This window comes from Dermacentor albipictus, chromosome 8, assembly GCF_038994185.2.
Source record: "Dermacentor albipictus isolate Rhodes 1998 colony chromosome 8, USDA_Dalb.pri_finalv2, whole genome shotgun sequence".
Lineage (NCBI taxonomy): Eukaryota > Metazoa > Arthropoda > Arachnida > Ixodida > Ixodidae > Dermacentor > Dermacentor albipictus.
Window position 1 is genome coordinate 124,693,688 of NC_091828.1, and position 16,667 is coordinate 124,710,354.

At 45.7% G+C, this 16,667-nt stretch overlaps 2 protein-coding genes across 2 annotated transcripts in view; both read left to right on the plus strand.

Moving 5' to 3' along the window:
• The window catches only part of LOC135918306 (protein Njmu-R1-like), a 148,680-nt gene that overhangs the window by 88,699 nt on the left and 43,314 nt on the right, over positions 1–16,667 (plus strand). The gene's annotated exons all lie outside the window — the stretch shown is intronic.
• The window catches only part of LOC135900729 (lysosomal alpha-mannosidase-like), a 140,801-nt gene that overhangs the window by 69,006 nt on the left and 55,128 nt on the right, over positions 1–16,667 (plus strand). The window lies entirely within an intron of this gene.

Sequence of the window (16,667 nt, forward strand, 5' to 3'; positions counted from 1 at the left end):
TTTTGGAGACATCATTCTTCTGCTCTTTGAGACGCCTGCAGAAATTTCAGCTTTCGCCAATATACACCGATTCTGAATCGGCGCATGAAACCTTTATAGAACGCCAGAAAAACGTATCTGAGGGAGACGATCCGTCACATTCATCAAGTCACCTTTAAGCTTGCTTGCTGGCGCATGCACAATTTCTATACCGCGTATCTTAAAACTAGAGCTAGGGCTTCGCTAGCACCTCGAATATACGGGACAGCAGCGCACTTCTGTCTCTATGGTGAAGCGTCCATGGCTTGTCTGTCAGTCTGCTGATTATCCACCAGGAACTTTGTTGTCCTCCGGATAAAATGCTTGGGGTACCTGTTCTTCGTTAGGTCCTCTTCAATGTTCCGAAGCTCCTCTCGCAGGCTGCTTGCATCAGAACAAGTGCGGATGGCCCGTTCAACTAACGAATGAACCATTGCGCGTTTGTGGGATACCGGATGAACCGAGCCGAAACCATAGTTTTTACCCGAGTGCGTTGGCTTCCGGTACACGCTGAATGTGAGGCCGTTGGTAGCATGCTTGACTGCAGTGCGTCCAAGAAAGGGTGACAACCGTCTTTTCCTTCTTTAACAGTAAACTTGATAGAAGGCTCGACGCCATTTAGGCAGACGAGGAAACGTTGCACGTTCTTCTTGTCTATGACACAGAAGCAATCGTCCATGTACATCAGGAAAACCTTGGGTCTAGGCTGAAATGACTCAAACTATCAAAAATCTCAAAAGCATGGCTTTCGAAATGGGTTTCCATTACTCCGAGAAAGCCATCTCTTGCCGTTTGATTTGGACGCCACCATGATACGCATTTTATGTGTATTCTGAGCACTCTCGTAGTGATCAAATGTGACCAAATGCAACAATAAGGCGGAAAGGCAAGAAACAAGACGTGAACTTAAAAATATGTCCCCTGAAAAGCACAAGAACCGGTGGCGGTAACTAGCATAAATTCATTTATATTAGAGTAGCACGCAACATTCTCGATAGACTGGTTGTGTCGACTCGATCACGGCTTGCGGTTTCTCTTGAGCCCGCAGCACAGGTGGACCGACCGACACTTGCAACGTAGCCGAGACGGCAAAGCCGCCAGGCGACGGGTCACGCCCGCGCCTTCGGCGCTTTCGTATTTGACTCGTCCGAGGACGATGCGGAACACAACTCGATATCGTGGAGAAAGCGTCGTCCGACAACCAGCCCCTAACGCATCAAGCGGATGAGGCTGCAGACGTCAGCTGTGGGATCCACGGGAGCGATACCGGGGACACGCTTGACGGGCACGAAGCCCGCCGCATATCAAACAGCCAGGTCGCTTTTGGGGGCGACTGCTCTCTGGGACCCCTTCTTACTTTGTATTTTAAATTTTGTAGCCTTCTTGCTTATGAAGACAGCGAATGCGCTGCTCAAGTGTTTTATCGGCCTCCTTGAAACACTAGGAAACGCAAACAGGTCTTACGAGCGCGACGCTATTTGAGCAAAATGGTAATCATTTAGAGGTGGTGACATGAAACGTTTGTGCCAAACTTCAGCCCCACAAAGTCCGAAACAGATTGTTTCAATACCATAGGGTCATTATGAAAGGTATAAATGCGTAAGAAAAAGTAATGTGACGCAATGTGCAGATTAGAGACATAATCAAATGCCTCGAAGATAAGCTGAATGACAGACTTTGATAATCGTCGTGCGCTACAACAGGTTGTTGTGAAAATATTTTTCTGTTTTATTTTAGGTCGTGTCCTCTTCAGTCACTTTTAATCCCCTTCATGTCCTTACCCCATCACAGGGTTGCCAGCCTACACTAAATATGTTTAGTTTATAAAATGCTTAACCTCCATATCTTGCCCATTCGTCCCCTCTTAGCATTTCTACACAGCTTTTTCTTACTGCTCATCGTTTTGGACATGAACATTCGGCAGAGATTCGAAAGCTTGCCTCGAAGTCTTAATATCGCTTTGAATTAACGTTGTCTTCAGTGACACAACAGAGGCTTGATGAGTTTGTCGAAAATGTACTTTTCATGCATGGAAAGCGATGGTAGGGCCACCGTATTTTCGTGACATCCCGTCGGTGCGGTCTGTAAGTAACTATGAAACGAATGGTGCCATGTCATCCTGTCGGAACACATAGGCGTCCTGTTGAGAATATCCTTATTTCTGTATTTAGGAATGTGTTTCTGTATTTCTGTATTTGTCTCAAGACAAAATGTACACTATTAAGACGTCTGTGAAGCATCAGTGGCGTTGATAGGTCTGCAGTGTCCCACTCCGCCGATTTCGAACGGCTTGTTAGGATCGTCCAGGACACATTTGTGGTCGTCGGTGCAAGCGTCGAGGATCCACAGGTTGCACTCGGCGCCGGGACACTGCGAGGGAGAAATTTCAACGTTTCAAGAGTATGCTCTTCGCAGTTTAACCATGCTATTGTGAAAAAATGAGGCTTCGTTATTAAGCACTTTGACGCGGAACCATTTTTACAGCTCAAAGCTTTAATCTCTCAGCGAAGCTGAGTGAACATTCGTAACGTTCCGCGTTAGGGCAGTGCTTAGTGTACACTTTACGTCGTTATCAGGGATATAGGATTAAGACACGCCTTGTTACGACTTTTACTTCCTCTAAGTGATGAAGCTCGGTCATCTTTCCAACAGACCGGCTTAACTGAAAGGTCGCTCGGGGCGTCGTTTTGAACACCTCGCTAAATCATTCAGTCGGTAGTAGCGACGGGCGTTGTGTGCAAACGGCAGGAACGTAATCAACGCCACGTTATGAAATGGGCTTACTGGAGACTCTTCGTTAAAGGAGAACAATTGCAAGCCCCTATGCAAGTCACGAAAGGAGTTCCACAGACTACCCAGTTTTTTCACAGAGGTAGAAAGACACACTGCGTCCTTCAATGCAGCGTGCGTCAGGCCCCGGACATCTAAGTGCATCACAGAGCTGTTATTGCTCTGTTTTGTGCGGCTAGGAGCCGCTTGTCCCTCCAAGAAGGTTGTAAGGTCCTGGGAATGACGCACATATGTGATAGGCTACATAATCATTCGTTATCGGCATTGAGAAATTCGCCGACGATTACGATACTCCCTTTTGAAATTTCAGCGCACCTCTGTACCTGCTTTCATTTCGCGATATATTTGCTGGCGCGGACAGTCTGTCTCTTGCGACACTTTGCAAACCGAGCGATTGCGGTGCGACTACCTCGCTACACTGGAGACCGCGAGAGGCAGCGCGTAGGGGATGCGCTGGCGCGATTCACAGCAGCCACCGCAGACGGACCTCCCATCGTTCTCTGGCGCCATCTCGCAGCCGTACGTCGTAGGCGCACCACACTTCTCAAACTTTAACCAAAGCCTCCTCCCCCGCTTTCCGCCTCGTGGTTCCGCTGCGCCCTCCCCTTGCGCTTTCCTCCTCGCGTCTTTCAGCCCCCGCTGCACTCCACGTTCGCGCTTTCATCCTTCGCTGTGCTCGTTCGCTCGGTTACACCGATGCCAACGCTCGCCGCAGGAACGGCTGCGCTGCGCTCTCCAAGACAAATCGCTCCAACATCTAAGAACTGCCATGTATCGCCATCCACCGACAAGAAAAATTTGGCATAAAGAGGTTCACTGAACAAAAGCAAAAGTTCGCAGTCGTAGGGTAAATATCCTAATCATTCTTAGTCGCTAAAATTGGCATCTGTAACAGCCCGTCAGTGTAACATTGACGAAATAAAATATTGAAACGCATGTTTCTTTCAGGAGTACTAAGTTGTGTCGCTTGACAAGCCAGGTTGTTTGTTTTCTTTTTGTTGGTGCGCCTCTGTGCAGGTTAGCTTGCTGCTCTGGGATATTTTAACCCGCATCTACCGCAGTAGAACAAAGCAGCTGACTTGCCTAGTTACCAGCAACTCTTTCTCCTGACTGCGCCTTAGCGGTGGCATCGACTCGGCTCACGCCGCCGATTATGGAAATCGCATGGCATGGTCCCCGTACCACCTGCCATAGAGCGCGAGCAAAGCCGGGCAGCTTCTTTTAGTGCACCAACCTTGACTAGTAGCACAGGAAGTTGTGCGAGTTGGTTTCGGCACATAATACGTGTACAGAGTGGAAAAAACGATAAGTCCAGTTTTTTAACTGGTTCATGTTGAGCAGATCTTCAACCACCCCGGCAGACAGAGAAAATGTAACGGGAAAGTTCAGTACCAATGTAGGGATAAATGCGAGAAAAATGCGTTGGCATTACGCGGCGCCTCTTTGAGGTCCCGGATTCGTGATTTAAACCGCGTTCACCATAATACAGTGTTCTTTAGGAGCTCAGTCGACGTATGTTCAGCCTTGTCGAGGAGTGAAATGGAAATGACAGTAAATATTGACACGTGTACTTGTTTGTCTTTATTGGGCGACACGTTTCACCGCCTAACAAGTGTTATCGCACAGCGTAGGACGCGCATCCATCTATTGGAAGTTTCTGGAATGTTATCGATGCTTCCATCCGCTGTCCGTGACCGAACCTTGTGTAATCTGATTGCATGTGTTCGCGAGGCGAATAATGTAGAACTTTGTGGAAGGCACGCGGGTCCCAGCGATTACTCTGGAACATTCGACGAGTGACGTATAAAAACCGGCGCGCTTGACCCGCTGACCAGATTTTCGACCATCGCTGACTGTCTTCGCCGTTTTCGTTAAGCATTGAGTGTAGCCTGTATTTCTGGGCACAGGTTCGCCCAATAAAGTTAGTTTTGCCATTCGCTCTACATTCGTCATTAGCGCGAGTTGTGAGCTTAGGCTGTTGTGCGATAAAATACATGACGTGGCTCGGAGGTCTTGCTCGCACACAATGCCTCTGCGACAATGGATATACGTAAAAAATGCCCGCATCTTATATGAGCGCTCAACCCTAGATTGCCCGTAGTGCAGGCCTGTTAATAGGTATCCTTGCACATCAACATGGTTAGGGAAAAGTGGAGGGAACGGAAGTAGTGCGTAAATGAAGCATACCTTTGTTCCATGTTACCCAATTTGCACACTTCATTGATCACTAATCTCAGTTCCCCTGCCATTACCTATTCCCTTTGCCGTAGTAGCGTATATGACTCGGCCACAGCCTGGTTTCCCCGGGTGGACCAATATGAGCTTTGTCGCCACTAAGACAGTATCTGCCTCGTCCTATGCACCGTGTAGCTGTTATTGACAAGCTTTTGTCCTCCTTGAAAAAAAAAATATCGCTAAGTAGGGGACACACATAAAAATAAACATTGAGGAGCTACGCTAGAGTGCATTGGGGGTGTAATCTGGGACGATCACTTTCGGCGATACTATACGCCTGGCCCATCAGCCACACGCTAATTGGCTGGTTGAGCATTACGTCACACAAAGGCGATAACATCGCCAATAGTGATCGTTCGAGAATAGGTCCCCTGGATAACGATCTGAGCTTCGAACAGCTGGTACACGTTTCTGGAATGGTCTAAATTAATTCATAGAGGAATCACATGCTTGCAACCCAGTCCCTCTCTGTGACACTAACTTAATGGACACTCGGCGAAACCTCTCTCTTTCGAAGCCAGCGCTACGCTAATTAGCAATAAATAATTGCCATCCACGAGTCGCAAGGCTAAGCCCAGCCTGCTTCGACACAAACATCATCGTCACCGCCTCGGTGACTCCAAAAATCCCTCCAAAATTTTTGTACGTGTGAATATCCTACATTCACCATTTTTATGCTTTCTTCAGTACCTCTGTGCCCTCGTGTTCCTTGGTGCATTCTTGGTTGCTCCGTTCATAAGTTCCATGTTTAGGATCTTTAGCAAGACGTAATGCGCCTTGATATCAAGAAAAAAGAAGCGACTGTCTTATGTACACATATAAAGCTAACGGAAACAATTTTCTACACGTTGAAGATACCTTTAGGGTATGCAGGCTATCGGCGACCCGCATTTTGAAAACAGCTTTCCCGGTTGTCCCTAGTCTTACTGTCGTACCTTGTAGCAGATGTCACAGCAACCGCAGGTGTCCTTGTATGTTCCACAGGAGCACTGCCACCTTGGACAAGTATCCGGATTACACGTGATCGCCGCACAGTGCGGAATAGATGTTCCCGAAGTGCTGCGACAGTTGTTCTCTTTTTCAGAAAAACAAAATAATATGCAACGATGGCGAATATCTGCAATCGTTTGTGTGGTTGATCTTTGTTGTAAAATGTGCACGAAATCAGCCCCCAAGCCCTACAACTATTCAGAGCAGAGCGCCTCTGATTGATTGAGTCGCAGTATGGATATGGGATGGCAAACAAAAATTTAGTGCCCTCCCACTCTGCGAAGAAGGATGTTCAGCGAAGCTGTTATGTGGGTCCCTTCATGGTGAACTGCACCTGCGCCGCGGGTCGGCCCTATGTTGTACTATTTTCGGGATCGCTCCACGTATATATGGGGAGTGCTTCACTTCCTGCCTCACCTCCGCCGTGGGTCTGCCTGTCATTACACTATGTCCAAGATCGGCCCACGTAAGAGGAGTGCTTAACGCCTACTTCCTCCGCCGCGGTTCGTTCGGGCATTGCACTATCTTCGGGATCGGGATCAGCCCACGCATGAAAAATTGTCGGTATACGTCCACGGAGACGAGATCCGCCAGAATCTAGCCATAAACAGCGTCGCTGTAAAGAGCTAAAGAATGAAGTTGGATAAAAACGTCGATTGACATTTCACTTTGACGTGCTCGATAAGCATTCAACAGGTTCAACGGACTTGAATGACACCTTTAGCGCCAGTGGACGAGAACAGAAGGGAGGTGTTGAGAGCACAATGCGCTAGCTTAAAAATTTTGATTCCCAGGCAAATAAATAAATAAATAAATAAATAAATAAATAAATAAATAAATAAATAAATAAAGTACACCTATGCACAGTGGCGCCAAACTTGATCAATATGTCAAAGGGAGCGTTACAAAAAGGCTGCTTCTTTATTTAGCAGGTCGATAGACGGGGTGCTTACACTGATTTGGCCATTCCGGTTGATAGCCTGTGCCTCGATAATTCCGCGCACATCTTTATCTCTGTGACTGGCCGCTGTACCTAACAATGTTATTCAAGTTAGAGTACCAACATGTACAACATACAGAGGAGCTTCAACTGAGATTACCTTCTGACCAGTCAAACGCATTGGACAGGATGGTTTGATGTGCTAAACGTAGCACTCACCTTGTTATGGTCACTGCGATAAATAAGATAGTTGCCAGGGCTATGTTCATCTTGAATCTGAAAATTATAATTTTTGTAAGGTTTTGCTTGCAGGCAGTATTAACTGAGATGCAGAAATCGGATTGTAAATTAGAAGAGTGAACAGCTGGGCTAGTTGTTTATCCGATATAATAAACGAGTTTTGCGCCAACACCACACACACAAGAAAGGAGACAACGCGGGCGCTTACTTCAACTGTTTAACGAGCGTGAAAGCATTCTACATATAGTACACCCCTCCCAGACCCAGAGTGCATGCGCACGCGTACAAGGAATCAGTTAGATTCGGGTTAAAAATATGTCATATGACTAAACACGGACAAACTCTCTGCTCGGCCTCGTATAAGGAAAACAGATGTGTCACTGACACAGTTCGGACCAGTTTTTCTAGTGTAAAAAGCTTCCAAGGCTTTGCGGACCGTTTGTTGCCCGCCTCTACTCAAAATCCTAACATCTCAGAACCGTGGAATACAATTGGTGCAAGCCCTGCAGTGTCCTACTAGCCGTTCACCACCATTACTTTCTTTATCTTTTGCATGATCCCTAAGCCGGTCATTCACGCGACGCCCCGTCTGTCCAATATAGGTTGTTCTGCAGGGCAGGGGAACTTCATAAATGACGTTTGTGGCACACTTTCTGAAACGTTGGCATGCCTTTTGTGACAGCCAACCTTTTGGCCTTCGCAGGATATGCGCCGGCTAAGCTGGGCTAGCTTTTTGGGAGTTGAACACACTACCGGCATGTTGTGTTGGTTAGCCACTTTTTTTTTCAGGCAGTGCGCAATCCTGTGCATGTAGGGAACCACTACAGTCCACTCCTTGCTCACCGATTCTTTCCTGCTGGCACCAGCGTTTATCTTCTTCAGAAACGTTTCTTCCACAGGCACCAAGACCGACTCAGGGAACCTAGCTGCAATCAGCCTGCCTAACTGATTGTCAAAGCTAGCTTGCATCTCATGCACACACGACTTCCGAAGTGATTAAAACCTCTGCCTTCTTTTACTAGTTTCGAGTGGGCGGAATTATACTGCAGGAGTCCTTTTTGGCACACGAGGGGATGTAAGCCCAGCAAATGTGCCCATCTGCAAACTTTAACCGAAAATCTAAACACTGAAGCATGCCAATCACCGGCAGTTCATTGGTAAACGAGAGGCCCTTTCCGAGTTTTATAAGCTCATCTAAAAGACTATTTGCCGTTGCCTCACTAGAAACAGCCCTTTAATTGTTTAAAACAACAAGAAAGTCGTCCATGTAACGAAACACTTTAAAGAAGTTGTCATTATTAAAATGATTAAAACGATTGTGTAAAAAGCGATCGATGAATGATAAAAAAAATATTACAAAGTATAGGGCCTATGGAAATGCCTTCCTTTTTTGGCACGTAAGCTTGCTCGTCAAATATTATAAAAATGCTAAGAGAAAAATCTAAAAGTGCTAAAAAGTTATCAACAGTGATACCAGCGATGTTTTGGAAATATACAGGGCCCCTTTTGTCTATGCAAGTTTTTGCAGAGTTAAATAGCTCACAAGGAGGCACTGAATTGTATAGCTCTTCCATATCAACAGAAAAAGCATAACCTATGTCACTATAACGCCCTTGAGCCAATAAACACCATACATTCATTCATTATGTCACTATTATCTACGAAAAAATTGGCTACATCCCCCGAACGCTTTGCAAGAAAACGATTGGCTATCTTCAAGGTTAATTTCACCGCGCTAATTTTGACCATGGGATCTCTAATGTGCACCCAATGCATGGTACACGGGTGTTTTTGCATTTCAGCCCCTTCAAAATGCGGCCGCCGCGGCCGGGATTTGATCCCGCGACCTCGTGCTTAGCAGTGCACCACCATAGCCGCTAAGACACCGCGAAGGATTAATTCTGATATGCATTTTACCGTTAGTGCTAAACACTCTAAGCACACCAGCAACAAGCATACTATACGAGACTACAGGAAAGCAAACTTCGAGGACGTCATTGTGAGTTATGCACGTTTCTTGACACATTCCTGACTTACTTTGAAGGCCGTTCGGTTCAAAGTAAATGGGACGTGTTTACTGATAAAGCAAATGAACTAATGAACAAGCGTGCTCCCTGGTATAACACTCACATTAAAGGACTTTCTAACCGGAAAAAGCACACCTACCGCTCAGATAAATTGTTCTCCAATGCTTCTCGATGGACGGCAGAGAAGGTGGCTTCTAACGAATGTATGCAAGCTATAAAATACGCAAAACGCAATTTTCTTATTGTTACTTTCACTCTAGACCTCTTTCCGATAAATCAATCTTATTAGACGACTATATTGGGTAGCCTGTTTGTAAAAATGTCTCTGCAATTCACCTCAACGAAGGCTTTGTGAAAAAGTTTTCGGGAGCTCTTAAGAGGCAACTTCCTGAGTCAGGTAACTATGATGGTTCCAGCGATACTGGATACATCTGGTGTTGCTAAACTTACTGACAAACGCGATTACAATTCTTCACCTGGCTTCGACTCAATTAACACTAAGTTCTTAAAAAACACATTTTCGCGTACAGCTGTATTACATAATCAAAAGTTTCAGCAGGTATTCAATACAGCTGCTTTACCTTTTCAATGGAAGATTTGGGAGGTGGTTCCCCTCCACAAATCTGGTAACAAAAACTTATCAACTAACTATCGCCCCACTTCACTTACCAGTACGCGCTGCAAACTGCTAGAAGACATTGTATTCAAAAGCCTCGTCGACTTTCTCGAAGATAACACATTTTGTTTCACTTAATATTACGTGCCAGAAGCACGATTTGATTATGAAGCATTCTTTAGTGGGAGACTCATTCATTTCGACCACCTGGGGTTCTTCAACGTGCACCTAAATCTAAGTACACGGGTGTTTTTGCATTTCACTGCCATCGAAACGCGGCCACCGTCGACAAGATTGACAGATACGCATTGTTTTTCGGTAAGAATATGTTGTTACATGAATTTAGGCACCACAATTGTCGTTTGAAAATCGAATGGGAGGGTTACTTCCATGCCTGTCGCCAAAGTTTCTTCAATGTATCAGCGGAGTTCGTTAATGCAGCATTAGGGCAGTATAACAGGGACAAGGCGGGAGATGGAAATTGAAGACGATGAGCAAAACAAGAACAATGTCATAGTAGGAGCCAATGTTTCGACAAGTGGACTTGTCTTCTTGTAGGATGGTATACTATATAAGGTGGTAAAAATAAGGAATACACACGGCTTTGCACATCGTGAACTTCAGCGGGATCTTGCGGTAATGTGATTATATTTTACCTAGTAAAGAATTTCATGTTCGTTATTTTTCAGTAATAGATTAAGCCGCGCTTACCAACAAATATTGAAGCCCATCGAAGCAGAGACTCACGCAAACGATGGCTACTTTGAGCGCGCACATTAGTCAGAATTACATGCATTGGCTTGCAGCAATCGTCTGTGAAACGACATATCATTTGCGAATAAAAGGATTCCTTGCTCCACCAAGAATGCGCCGCTGTTACTATTACCCTTTCGTAACGAACACTAACTTGTTTTTCAGCGATAATGATCAGCAGCCTAGAAACATTTTTTTTTGTATGCCGGCGAAGTTACGCCAGCTGTACGGACATATGGACAGTCACGGACGTTTCGTCATTCGTGTGGCTATCTGTGTAGCTGGTTTGCGATGAATAAAAGCAATAATGCATTTCTTATGCACAAGTACGTTACCGATCGCATTATTTCGTCGGTCATCTTGTCAGACGTGATATTCGCCATCTGTGTTATGTTTACGTTAATATTATTGGGAACATTTAATTTTCGCTTGTGGACATCTCTACAACTACTCTCATAGCACCCTAATGAAGCTCTAACTGATGTCTAAGTCAGTTAATTCATCAACCAATTAATTTAAATTTTACTTATTGCCACTGCCATAGTAATAAATGTACGTCTGAGCTTGGCTTCGTCGCTCAACCGATCTTGTTGCAAATTTCATGGGACAAAATTTAAATACGACGACAGAAGTTATCGTAGGACTTGCATCTTTCTACGCATAAAAGTTACTTGTTGTTTTGCTAGCTGTCCCAAGGTGCTTCGTAAGAAAAAGTTGATCGTAACTGCTACAAAAACCGGTACAATGACTCATTCATCCCTAGGACAAGCACGGACTGGAATCGCCTTCCCGAATCAATCGCATTCATCACCAATTCTACCAACTTCAAGACCGCCGTTCAGAATGCCTTTTGGTAATATTTTTGTTAATACTTTTTGTTTGTATTTTTACGGCATTACTTTTATTTTGGACATCAATATTTTCTGCAACTCCTTCAAGCCTTGAAAGTACGTGAAATAAATAAATAAATAAATAAATAAATAAATAAATAAATAAATAAATAAATAAATAAATAAATAAATAAATCGACAAACAAAACACGTCGTGGACAAGGAAAATGCGTGCTTCTTACCGCGGTGTTAAAAGCGTCTTGTCCCGAGGTTTCAGCGGCTGATTCAGCGGAGTGTCGCGCGTGGAGGTGTTCAAAGTTATTTTGACTAAGAGTGGTGGGGCGTCTTTATATCCACTGCAAGCGGCGAGGGTGCCGCCGCTGACAACAACGCGGCGACATTTTGCGAGCCAGCTAGCCGCTCTTGGACGTGTTCCAATGGGCGCGGCACGATTTTCTCATGATTGACGGGACCAAGGTGGCGCCAAAGGAAGACCACGGACGAACGTACAAGTCGGAGTCACTGAAGGTCTAACTGTAGGCTTAATCGCCCATTTAGAAACTTTTCCGGCTTGACAACGGATCTAAAGGAGCTCCACAACCCAAGCGTGAGAGCGTTGCAATTATATGCGACGCCAGTGGCACGCGATGTATTCTGTTCGAAGAGCTTTTTTTCTCCACCTGTGTAGTGTGTCACTCGCTGTAAGTATAACACTACGGTACACCTAAAATACTAGTGAACTGTGATTCAAGCAAGGCGGATGTCAACTGGGAGATGGAGATTTCATATGATCGAGTTTGTTTGCAGATCATGATCAACGCCTCGGTGAATCAACTCGTCTAAACATTGGTTTTAGCCTGGTGCTTTAACTATTTTACTAATATTCATTATATACAGTGTGCTTCAGCGAACACTTGTAAAAAAATTTAAAGGTCTCTTATGACAGATAGCACAATTCTAGCTCATGAGCTGGTCTACTCGAAGTGGCGGACATTACTTGCAGAAAAAATTGAGATGCAATCTAATTATCAAAATAACGTTGATTAAGTTCTTAGCTAATTACCTTATGGCCCATACTGCAATTTATAAATTCCAGCCGTGGAATTCTCAAGGTGGATCCTCTTGGAGCGAATTCTGAGGATGAGACCAGCTTCGAGATATCAATTCCCAAACTTTGCGAAGAAATACATTGGTGTTCCATTCACTTTCTTAACAAAATGTCGTTTTATGTAATGAAGCAAAATGCAAAGGCCAGTGCATTTCTCCGGAGAGTCTGGGAATTAGTATCTCGAAACTTGTGTCATTCTGGGCATTTGCTTCAAATGGATCTACCTTGCGAACTACACGGCTACAACTTGTAAATTGCCATGCGAGCCACAAGCAATTAGCATAAAGTTTAATTAGTGAATAGTTGCTAATGAGTTGATTATGCATTTCAGTTTCTTGTGCATGTAATATCCGCTTTTTCGAGTCGACCAGCTCATGAATTAGAATTGTACCATCTGCCACAGGCCACATTTAAAAACTTCTGAAAATGTTCACTGAAATGCCTGGCATAGGAACTGCCCATAGCTCTTAAAACTACTTTGTGCCACACCACCTCTCCCTTTGGGGTGAAGCCATAAAACATATTCGGGTATAGTGGTGTCAGTGGTATCATAAGGATCAAGAGCGAGGAAAACGAAGTGATTGTTTGATAGAACGCTTGTACTTTTCTCTCCGATTTTTCGCTTTGTTTCCCTGCATTTCTAGGAGCTGCCGCTCCCTCCTTGCGGCAATGGCTGGAGAGATCTCCGAGCACTTTCCTGATGCGCAGCCTTCAGGTCGGCTAGCGTCCAAGAAACGTGCAAGTGCGTCAAGCGATACAGACAGCGAGGTCACTGAGACATGTTCGGACAGCTACGACTCGTCGGACGATGACTTCCAGGTCGTGATGAGTAGATCAGTGAAAAGAAGACTACTTCGTCTTCGGCACGCATCTTCGTCGCCAAGTGCTTCTACCGTGAAGAGTGCACCGCTGCGCTGGCCGCACACTGTGCTCTTTATGCCCGTGGACTCGGCCACCAATTTGCGGCTCCTCAACAGGCAGGTCCTCTCTTCGTTACTCGAGAAAATCGCACCAAATGAGAATAAAGACGTGCGGATAAACTCGTGGAAAAATGTCCTGGAAGTTGATGTCTTACATCGTAGCGCGCTACAATACCTATGTAATATAACTGAGATCGACAATGTGAAGGTGCGACCAATGATCCCTACAGGAGGCGATGGTACTGCGGACGTCATTTATGACGTCGACGCTGCCATCACGAATGACGATTTGCCAATACTGATCAAGCCAACGACAGAAGGTACTTTCATTACAAGGATTTTCACACTGGGAAACACACGTTGTGTGAAGATTTTGTTTGAAGGAGACAGCCTTCCTTGCCACGTCAAAGTAGGACATGTCCGCCATCCAGTACGAACATTCGTACCGAAGTCCCTGCAGTGTTTCAAGTGTTGCAAGATTGGCCACGTAAAGGCTGTCTGCGTGAACAACGTCGTGTGCCCGCGGTGCTCTGAGTCCCATTCAGAAGACGCCTGCAGCACAGATGTTCTAAAGTGTCCTAACTGCAGTGGTCTCCACAAGGCATCAACAAAGGATTGCCCGCGGGTGCGGAAGGAATTCGGGATCCTAAAATGAATGGTGCGGGACAATTCAACGCATTGAGAGGCTGCTACCGCTGTTCGGCGACGTCGGCATGGACACCGAATACGTTCAGGAAATTCTGCTACTGCACATAGGAACACGCCATCTACCGTCAGAAGGATTGCCGCGTCATCGCACAATGCCACCAAGACAGATACAAGGAAAGCGAACAAAGCGGAAAGGCTCGCCCGTCCTGAAGAGTGGCCTGAGCTACCGAGGGCACAACTCCCTGGTAAGTTGCCTCAAAACGCACCAACTTTGACGGCTTCGGCAATTGTTGAAGCGATACTGGCTGATGATCTCCAGGTCATCAACATTCTGCGGTCGCTCATGAATGCCATTCGCGTTATACTTACCAACATGAAATCTTCGTTTGCGCAAAGCGCGCTACAAGTGCTGGACACTTTGAGTTCAGTACTTGCAGCTCTTGGTTGAAATTATGGCTCTCCAGAAGCCGTCGTTTCGTGACGAAGTCCGAAATGCGTCGATAGTTCAGCGGAACGCCAGAGGACTTAAGCCACGCATGTCGGAGTTTGTGTTCACGAATAAGTTCCCAGTCATCGTCATCTGCCAGCCCGATCAGATAACATCAGACTGTCCGGGTATGAGTGTTTCATGTCCTCCACCCACGGAGAATGCAGCAAGATCATCGTATTCATACGACGTGATCTTACGTATGTCCATCATCCAGTGTCACCTGACCAAGAAAACCAGTGGGTATGTCTGACAGTGAAGAAAGGCAAGCTCACTTTCATAGTAGTTGGAACCTACACATCGCCCTCAAGTCGGCTGGACTGGCGCGAGCGGTTACGGCGAATCACGTACGACAGCGACTCCGCAGCCTTTGGTGATGACTGGAGATTTTAATGCCCACCACCATCTCTGGGGAAGTTCTAAGATAAACTCGAGAGGCAGAAGATTAGTGTCATTTGCCTCCGAACAAGAACTGTGCTTGTTAAATGATGGAAGCCCCACTTTTCTGCGTGGAACTGCTTACTGTAGCTCCCTGGACCTCACCTTTGTTTCACGCTCCTTCACTATAAACTTCAGGTGGTTCCCGGATATTGAAACGCGGGGAAGTGACCACCTACCCACTTATCTTAGGATTGAAGGGTTGATGGGCTCCAAGTTAGCCGGCGTCACACAATGTATCGACTGGCCAGCGTTCAAATCAATTGTCAAAGACGGCTGTCGTGATGACTTGTCCTCTAGCCCAGAGGACATCATAAAGGGTGCCCTAGAGGCTGCCACACATTCGCTTCCGAGAGCGTATACGCGCACCGAATACGACATTGAGCTAGAGAAGCTTCGTGCAATTCGTCACCGTGCAGAGAGAAGACACAGGCGCACGAAGTTTGTATATGACTTGAGGTTGGCCAGAAGAACTCCAAAGAAAATTCAGCGTCGCATGGACAAACTTGCATTGCAAAGATGGAGGTTTGCCTAGGTGGTTTATCGATATTTCCTTCTTTAGTATTTTCGTGCGCCACGTCACGGTACGCCCTCAGCAAGCCTAAAGCTTCGTCGTGTTCCGTTTCTGTCACTTTATGGTCTTTGCCGTTTTCCAGTATACAGGCGGTGCCGTATCGAAAGGCGGTCATGACGTGTATGCAGCTCCTGCAATTGCTTCGGGCGCTCGCAGAGCTCAAAAGCATGGCGTTCGAGATAAGCTTCCATTACTCCGAAAGAGCGCTCGCTTGCAGTCTGATTTGGAAGCCACCAATGACAGGCATTTTATTTGTATTCTGAGCACTCTCGTAGTGATCAAATTTGACCAAATGCAACGGTAAGGCCGAAAGGCCAGAAACGACGTGTACTGACGAATATGTCACCTGAAAAGCACAAGAACTGGTTGCGGTAACTAGCATAAATCTATTTCTATCAGCGTAGAAAGGAGGTCTTGCTGTTTTTATTGTAAATTTTAGAGCGTCTTGCTTATGACGACAGCTAATGTGCTGCTCAAGTGTTTCATCGGCCTCCTTGAAACACTGGGAAGCGCGAACAGATCTTAAGAGTGCGACGCTATTGAGTAAAATGGTAATCATTTAGAGGTAGTGCTATGGAACAGTTATACCAAACTTCACACTGACGAAGTCCAAGAAAGATTGAGTTTAATACTATAGGGTCATTATACAAGCTAGAAATACGTAAGAGACGCAATGTGCAGATTAGATGCACCCCAAATGTCTAGAGGACATAACTGTCATGCGCTATAACTCGTTCATGTGCGGGTATTTTCCTGTTTTTGTTTTATTTTAGGTCATGTCCTCTTCACTCGCCTTTCCTCGCCTTACCCCATCACAGGATCGCCAGCCTACGCGAACGATGTTTACTCTAAACTGACTAACGTCGATGTCTTGCCCACTCTTCCCCTCCTAGTATTTCAACACCGCTTCTTTTTTACTGTTGATCGTTTCCAACAAGAACATTCGGCAGAGATTCGAAAGTTTGCCTCCTAGTCTTAATATCACTCTGAATTACCATTGTCTTCAGTGAAACAACTGAGGCTTGGGGAGTTTGTCGAAAATGTGCTTTGTAT